Source organism: Leptonychotes weddellii, chromosome 8 (assembly GCF_054177405.1).
Source record: "Leptonychotes weddellii isolate Sample4059 chromosome 8, ASM5417740v2, whole genome shotgun sequence".
Lineage (NCBI taxonomy): Eukaryota > Metazoa > Chordata > Mammalia > Carnivora > Phocidae > Leptonychotes > Leptonychotes weddellii.
The window spans coordinates 15832518-15841458 of record NC_138376.1 but is presented as its reverse complement, the minus strand read 5'-3'; the positions used below and the strand labels follow the sequence as shown (position 1 = coordinate 15841458).

Here is an 8941-nt window from a genome sequence, read left to right as displayed (position 1 = left end):
GGGTAGGTTTAAAAACTACATGCATAGTACTGTCCCATTTCTAAAAACTGAATCGTTTTCTAGAAAGATGACCATCAGAACACTTATAATGATTATTTGTGTATAATGGCACCTCAGGTGAATTTTTGTGTCTGCTTTGTACTTCCCATTTTCTTTGAATTGAAGATAAGCAATAAAACTATTTTCATTGACAAAAATCTGACTAATTCTTTCAGTAAGGGAGCTAATCCCATTTACCTTTATTTTCACAAAGAATGTATTCTGGTTCATTCTTCAATTTTTAAATTTTTTCTTTTTTCTTTTACATTATGAATTTTTCCCTCTCAAATAGTTTGTTACATAGCTACTTTATATTTTGGTCATCATTTATCTTTAAGAGTTTCAAGAACATATTTGAAGACATACTTGTCTACCAATTCAAGGATAAAACGTCCAAAATTAAGAATTTAATTGAATATCTTTGAACCATAAGACACAATAGGCTCATTTTATTTCCTGTCATCTACTCCTTTTCCCTCTTTATGTTAAATTTTAGACATTAATTTTCAGGTTATGATTTTATGTTATATAAATGTATGTGTAAACTTTCAATATACATTTATTAAGATTTGAGTCTATGGTATTTAATTTAAATGTTCACCACAGTCCTTAGCTGTGACTTTACTGTTTGGAGGGGGGGTTACATTTTGATCAATTACTTGGTTTATTAAAGCAGTACTTCTTAAACTTTAATGTGCATATAAATTACATGGTGATCTTGTTAAAATGCAGATTCTGATTCAGTAGATCTGGGGTAGAGCCTGGTTCTGAGATTCTGCATTCTCAACAAGGTCCCAGGTGACATGATGGTGCCAGACTGTGGACCACATCTGAGTGGTTCCCCCCATGAAAAGTACACAGATTGTATATTTTGAGCCCTGGAATCTCTGAAAATGTTTTTATGTTCTTGAGAGTGACAGACAGCTTGGCTACATAAGGAATTTGGGGTCACAAAGTTTCTCCCTCAAAACTCTATAGACATGAATTGTGTCACTGATTTTAGGATCTATATTATAAAAAAAAAAAAAAGGAATTCTGGGGGCGCCTGGGTGGCTCAGTCGGTTAAGTGTCTTGACACTTGGTTTCCGCTCAGGTCATGATCTCATGGGTCCTGAGATAGAGCCCCACGTCGGGCTCCACACTCGGTGGGGAGTCTGCTTGTCCCTCTCTGTCTGCTCCTCCCCCCACTCTGTCTGTCTCTCTCTCATAAATAAATAAAATCTTAAAAAAATGAAAAGGAACTCTGAGACCAGTTTGCATTTCCTTTTTTTTTTTTTTTTGTATGTAATCTTTCAGGGCATTAATAGAGTTCTTTTTTTTTTTTTTTTTTTTTTAAGATTTTATTTATTTATTTGAGGCAGAGAATGAGATAGAGCATGAGAGGGTCAGAGGGAGAAGCAGACTCCCTGCCAAGCAGGGAGCCCGATGTGGGACTCGATCCCGGGACTCCAGGATCATGACCTGAGCCGAAGGCAGTCGCTTAACCAACTGAGCCACCCAGGCGCCCCAATAGAGTTCTTAATTTTACATACATTTTGCAACTTTCACCAGGGTTTATTAAGAATTTGAATCTCTTCATTTTGCCTGGTACCCAGTGAGCTATTTTGATTGGGAGATTGAGGTCTTTAGGAAGTTTTATATGTGTTTGAATATTGCTTTGGTCCATTTGTTCTGGTATCTTCTTCAGAAATACAGTTATCCACATATTGGATCTCCATTGTATATCTATGAAATACCGCATATTCTTTTTCCTTTTTTTCATTATTTTTTGCATTATACATATATATATTTCCTAGGCTGTATTCTCTATCACTGAAATGATTTCTGGCATTTTTGGCATAATTCTGCTCTTCATTGCTTTGAATACATTATGACACTCTGATATTATCTGCTTGGTTTTAACACATTTATTCAAAACCTCATTTACTTCTCTGTATGGTTCTGCCTATATCTCAGCATAATCTTCCACTGTCACCTCATTTTACAGTTCATCTAATTTTATGGAGACCATATTTTTTTAATGTTGACAGTAAAGAGTAGATGCTGTCTGGAATTCGTATTTTTGGCCTCAAATGTTTTTCAAAAATACACACTTTCTCTGAATCTGACCGGTCGGATTTCATGAGGAGGAATCTTTCCGTGGACCGCCTATTAGTTTTATTCCTGCTTGCTGATTGTTGCTAATCAGTGAGCCAGCCTGAGGGTAGCAGGGAGAGCAGGAGAGCAACAGGCTCTGCTGACGAGGGGGTTTGGTCTCTATCTATAGTGGAACCACTCTGCCTGGCACCGGGATGACGGGGAGGCCTCCTAGCTGGCATCTGCATACTTGCCCCTTCAGCCCCATCTCTCTCTATAGCTGTTGCTGTGTCCCCAAAGACGGGCCACCATCCAGGGCCGCTGCTCCCACCACTCCCAGCAGCCTCTTGTTCAGCTTCACCAGGCTGCTTACCACGGGTACAATCACCTTCACGCTTACGTCCTCTCCCGAGCTAGAAACCACAGCTACTCACTCATCCCAGCAGCCTGGTCTCCGAGTGCTGCGCGGGCACTGTGGCTGGGGGATCTGCCCAGCCAGACCTCACAGGGCACCTTCCAGGCTAGCCTCACAGCCCACTCTTTCCTCCAGAACTCAGCCCTCCCAGCCCAGAGACACCACCACGGGGGCCAGGACTTAACCATTTACTTCCCGGGAGCCATGCCATGCGTCTGGGGACAAGTTTATTTCTGCCATTTTGAGATTTGTTTCCTCAGCGTTCTGTGTAAATAGGTGTTTTCCTCAATTTTTCCAGGTTATTAATTTAGGACTTGGTGGGTGATGAGTGTTCAGAAATAAAATGTGTCCAAAAGCCAAGCCTCTTTACCCCAAAGTGCCTGCCTTAGCCCATTCAAGCCACTCCGACAGAACACCACAGGCTGGATGGCTTATAACCAGCAGATGTTTATCTCGAAGTTCTGGAGGCCAGGGAGTCCAAGATCGAGGCGTAGTACATTTGGGGTGTGGTGAGGAGGCCCCACTTCCTGGTTCATAGATGGCCCCCTCTTGCTATGTCCCCACACAGCAGAAGGGGCGAGGGCACTCTCTGGGGGGCACCCCTCCCATTCACAAGGGCTCCACCCTCATGACCTCATCACCTCCCAAAGGCCCCGCCTCCCAACACCACCACCTTGGGGGTTAGGATTTCAACAGATGAAATCTGGGGGGATATGAATATTCAGTGCATAGCAGTCTCAGAACATTTTTTTAAATGAGAGCAGAATTAGCTCAGGCACAGTGATTACAGCAGGGTTTTCTTCCTCTTCCTTTGCTTTGAAATAACATGGCCTTTCCAAAATTGCACATTCTAAACTTGAGAAATTAGAACTTGCATTTCCTTTTTGCATTGTAGATTAAATAGACTGTAAGTTAGACACTGCCTTCATGATTAAAGCAAGCCTATGCATGAGTTTGTTTGCTTTGAGTTGAGTAGTTCTAGTGAAAGCAAATGCCCTCACTCTCCAACGGAAGACTCCTCATCCCCTATGGTATTTTATTTTATAAACAGCTAATTTAGAAATATTGTAACACTTATTCTATGTACACTATTTCAGAGTGAATTAGCATTCATCTCTGAAAAAAAAAAAACTTAGCGCTGGTATATTCAAGCATTTAAGAAAGCATCAGTGTATTCCTCTTAACTTCCATAGAATGATGCCTCATTCAGTGCCCATTTCATTTAATGAGTATATCCAGATGTCCCTTGTTTGAGTCTAAATTCCTGGCACCTAAGGCAATGAAATTAATTTTAAAGTTGTTTATAAACAGAGACCCTTATGGAAACTTTGAGAGATGTTTTCAAAAAAAAACTTACACCATATATTTTCATCTCTTTTTAAATTGTCAGTAAACTTATGTCTCCATAGAAATAAAAATATCTGTTTAAGGAGTTTTAGTCCAAATCAGTTTTTTTTTCTGCTTATGTCATTACCTTCTATTTTTTCCCTCTTTAAAAAAAAAAAAATCCCATGAGTATAAAGAAGACCGAAGTTGAAAACACTTCAATAACTGATTGCATGAAGGCAACAAAATCAGGTCTTCAGTCTTCATGCTTCGAAATAATGAGACAACTGTGAAGGCGTGTACCTTTTGACCAACATTAAAAATCAGGTCTTGCGATGGACTCTGAAAAACAAACTGAGGGTTTTAGAGGGGAGGGGGGTGGGAGGATGGGTTAGCCTTGTGGTGGGTATTGAGGAGGGCACATTCTGCATGGAGCACTGGGTGTTATGCACAAACAATGAATCATGGAACACTACATCTAAAACTAATGATGTAATGTATGGGGATTAACATAAGAATAAAAAATTTAAAAAAAAAAGATCACTTAAAATTAAAAAAAAAAATCAGGTCTTGAATATCTGGTATTTATTCAGTTGTGCCTTCTTGCTCAGCGTTTTTACTAAACATGGAAGAATCTACAGCCTCACACACGTAGGTCAGACATAATATAAAATAAACCAAATGCATTTAATGATGGGCAAGCCCCAGTGATGTAACTATAACTTCTCTGCTCCATTAAAAATCTCTTTGCATTTTTCAAAACACAGCGGTCCTATTCCTGTTGTTCCAGCCAAACCCCGACACGTGCAGTGGCGTCCTCCCTCTCCTATCACAGGAAGCAGCCCAGGGCCTTCTTAGGTGCATCTCGTCGCTACGTGCAGTCAGACTGTGCATGTGGGCACTGGTAACCGCTCACATCTGTCTCACTGAGGCTTGAGGAGTCTGGAATTTCTGAGCTCCAGGGCTGCCTCTGCCAAAGACTTCCTGGCAAAGTGTTTTGTCTGCAAAACAGACACAATAATGAGGACCTCATATGGATTTTAAGAAATGCCCTACACCCTGGAAACTTCTTTTGGAAGAAGTAAAGGAAGAAATCCACTCTTTCCCCCAGAAAAAAATTTCCACAGCAGCTTGAAACTTTGTCCCTTGCATAAGACATGAAGAGCTGTTTTGAAATGCAAAAAAAGGACTAGTGACAGAATTTTACACTAGAGCTCTGAAGCCAGGTCCAAATGGTCCAGGGTTCGAGGTTCTTGAGTGGTCCCCCTAGTTGCACCCCTGCAATTCTGTCTCGTCAGCGCAGTAAGCATGCCTGAGTTTAGCTGGGGGGCGCACAGACCCTGAGGGTTCTATGTGTTATGGATGGGCTGAATTGTGTGCCCCCCAAATTCACATGTTGAAGTTGCAACCCCCAGAACCTCAAAATGTGACTGTATGTAAGTTAAGGAGAACTTTACAGAGGTAATTGAGTTAAATGAGATCATGGAGGGTGGGCCCTAATCTAATAGGATGGGTGTCCTTAAAAGAAGAGGAGGTGAGGACACAGACGTGCACAGAGGAAAGACCACGTGAGGACCCAGGGAGAACTCAGCCGTCTACAAGCCAAGGAGAGAGGCCTCAGAAGAAACCAGTCCTGCCGGCACGTTGATCTTAGACTTCCAGATTCCAGAACTGTCAGAATATAAGTTTCTGGCGTTTAAGCTACCCAGTGTGTGGTGCTTGTCACACAGCCCCGGCAAAGTGAAACACCACGCACCTCGTTCCTTCACTGGGTGAGAATGCACCTCAGAATGGCCTTCCATTTTGGGAGGACAGATGCACCCTCGGAAGAGATGCCCGCTGACCAGACGGCTGCTGCCAGACGCAGCTCTCTGAAGGAGGCACCCTTGTCTGACGACGTGGTGACCTTCCTTTCCTTATTGTCCTCTCTGCCCATTTTAACACCGCAAACGACGAGACCAAAGAGCAAGAGAGCAAGCGAAGCTGCTAGGAGAGCTCCAGGCACAATGCTAGCTCTCCGTGAAGCAGGGCAGCCTGCGGCCCCAGCTGCCCACAGCCCACCCCGTCTGTGGCTGTATGGGGGTGTGCCCCCGGTTCTCAGAAGGGGCACTTCACAGAGCAAGTACAGATGACGTCACTGCTGGTGTCCCCGAAGTACGCAGTTCTGTGAGTTCGCCGGTGTTTGCCGTCTGTGGAATACAGGAAGCGAACCTTCCTTTGGCTGACGTTTCGATCCACATTTAGTCATGCCTCATCCTCTCCTGTCCCTCCACACCACCTCCTGTCAGCTGAAGCTCCTTTCCAACACCAGGAGCCTTCTGTTGCTTTGCCCCGCCAGCTGACAGTATCTGGTCCTTGTACATTTGTTCTATTTGGTTGTTGATGCTTCTCCAGATTTGGGATCACAGGTTGTAGCTGGGACTCCACCTTTCAGATCTGGAGAGCGCTAGGGTCAGTGCTGTGTCCAGAATATGACAGCATCCCTTGATCTGCCCTTGGTCATCCCCTGGCCATAACCTGGTTAATACAAGCGGCCCCCCATCCCGTGGTCTAAGCGTGACTCAGCAAGGCAGGGGGGCAGTTTCTCCTCGGGCTGTCCGGGGGCACGTTTCCCGAAGCTGCCGTGGAGCCCCCACTTTGACGCCCTGGGGACGCACATGACAGGAGCCCAGCGGCCAGGCCTGATGTGTCACTGCCTCCCGACCTCTTGAATCCTGCTTTTGACTCACTCGCAGTGGCCACGCCTCTGCCATTACATTTTTGACAGTCCTTCAAAACGGCAAGCTCATTACTATGTGCCTCGAGGATTTACAGAGCTGACGGTAACATCGGTTTTGTTTTCACAGCTGCGCTCACACGCTGCGATGAGGCCATTTCAAGGGAGATAGTATGACATAATGTTGGTGACAGCACAATTGTCATCGCAAAAGGGGACAGTATTGGGATGTCAATGGAAAAGAAAAGTGAGGCTTTCGTCTGTAAGCTCAGATCCCATTTCCTGCAAGAATCTCAACCTCTGAGCAGGGCCGGGAGTGGAAATTACTACAAGCTGCCGAATACAGATGACATCATCTCGCCACCCACAAATCTTACTCGTTTGACAGCGCAGAGGATGGCAGAGGCCTAGAGAGAATACAACTCCAACTCAGTCAACAAGTTCCGTGTGCTGGAGAGGAAATCTTTTCATAGGAGTTGTTCTCTTCTTCATTTTCTGTTTTGGTTTGGCAACCGCCACCGCAGTAAAATGACGACCATGACAACAGCCATGAGCGTCCCCAGAGCCACGACCAACAGCTCCCCCTGCGTGGAATTACACGAGTCTAGAGCCTTTTCCCAGAGAGCTTTCGCAACATGGGGCTCCGAGGCTGACTTTGCAGGGGGGTAGGTGCTGTGGTGCTGTTCGTCGTGGTGCAGTTTCCCCGCCCCCAACGCTAGTACCCGAACCTTCCAGCTAGGCTTGCCACGCCTACACTGGGGTTGTCCTCGGTCCCAAAGCCAGGGCTTCCCGCCTGCTCATTTTGCATCTGCTCTCGTGTGTTTGCTGGACGGCTGGGCACATTCGCACCTATGCGCAAGTTCTCTTCCGTGAAAGGACACACACCTTCTTTACAACACCTGGCGATGCTTCCACCTGCATTATCCCTGGCACCGGCATTCTGGGTATGGTAAACCCCCATTATGGAACTATGTATGTTGGGAATCATAAACATGGAAATAAAATAAAAGGAAGCGCTTTGAAAGGAACAGATGGCACTAAAGTCATAAGGCGCCCTCGACACAAATGAGGCTTTTGGGGGGAAAAAATATCTGTAAGTCTCTCATTTGCTCACTCTCAGGGCTTGGTGTAGCCCGTTTAGGCTTTGTTGGAAACACTGGTTATAATCATGTTTTATTTATTCATTTATTTTTAAAGATTGTATTTATTTGACAGAGAGAGACACAGCGAGAGAGGGGACACAAGCGGGGAAGTGGGAGAGGGAGAAGCAGGCTTCCCGCCAAGCAGGGAGCCCCATGCGGGGCTCGATCCCAGGACCCCAGGACCATGACCTGAGCCAAAGGCAGACACTTAACGACTGAGTCACCCAGGCGCCCCTCTAATCATGTTTCAATCATCAGTTTCTTTCTTTACTATCTAGTACTCTTTCGGTGGCTTTACATCCCATGTGTTTCGATATCCACCACCAAAAACGTGAGGCTGTAGCGTTACCCATTCGGCGACAACGGGGATTCCTGAACCTGGATGAGATGGCCCCAGTGTTACAGCGCCACCTCTGGTTCGGAAGACTCTTGACTCCTACTTCCCAGAATTCTGAATGACTGGGCCCGCATCCGCCAGTGGTTATGCTTTCAATGGGTTTCATAACTCTGGGGGACGTTTTGGGAATACTGATTCCATAGGGCCTCTTAGATCTTGTAGAAAGGATGTCAACAACACAACGTCTTACTCAGAAAGAAAAAAGGAATTAAGTTATCAAAATTTTAAACTGTCTTCTCTCTCAGTGTCCCCCAGTCTAGACCCATCCTCTTCCCCCAGGAGTCCTGGGCTCTCACCCATCTTTGCTTTCTGATTATAGTCCTGTTACAGCACTGATTTCGATGTAATTTATATTAAATTTATGTGGGAAGTGCACTCTTCACTATAATGCAGATTCCTTGGGGACAACAATCACCTCTTGTTTTCTGGGGGGTTTTTAGCGGGGGAGGGGCAGAGGGAAAGAGAGAGAGAGAATCTTAAGCAGGCTCCTTCCCCAGTCCAGAGTCCCATGCAGGCCTGGATCTCACAACCCTAAGATCATGACCCGAGCCAAAATCAAGAGTCAGTCGCTTAACCAATGGAGCCATTCAGGTGCCCCAACAATCACCTCTTGTTAATCTTGATATTCTACTCAAAGTACCGACTCAGTAAATGTTTGTTGTACTGAATTATGCCCTCAGGAAAGCTACTAGATCTGAGGCACCTGAATTTCTACTGACTAAATCTCGAGAAAGAGAGCCACTAGAGTATTTGTTCTATTCATGCATTTAATATATATATTCAGGGACACCATTCCTTATATGAAAACTTCAAGATATATCAGAATTTTT

The 8941-nt window shown here is 44.7% G+C and overlaps 1 long non-coding RNA gene across 1 annotated transcript; it reads right to left on the bottom strand.

Moving 5' to 3' along the window:
* Window positions 1–4413: 4413 nt before the first annotated feature.
* LOC145722954 (uncharacterized) lies at window positions 4414–8931 on the bottom strand. Its single transcript, XR_014147530.1, has 2 exons — window positions 5613–8931; window positions 4414–4857 (listed from the first exon to the last, which is right to left on the bottom strand). It is a non-coding gene; the product is annotated as an uncharacterized LOC145722954 (long non-coding RNA).
* Between the last annotated feature and the right edge of the window lie 10 nt (window positions 8932–8941).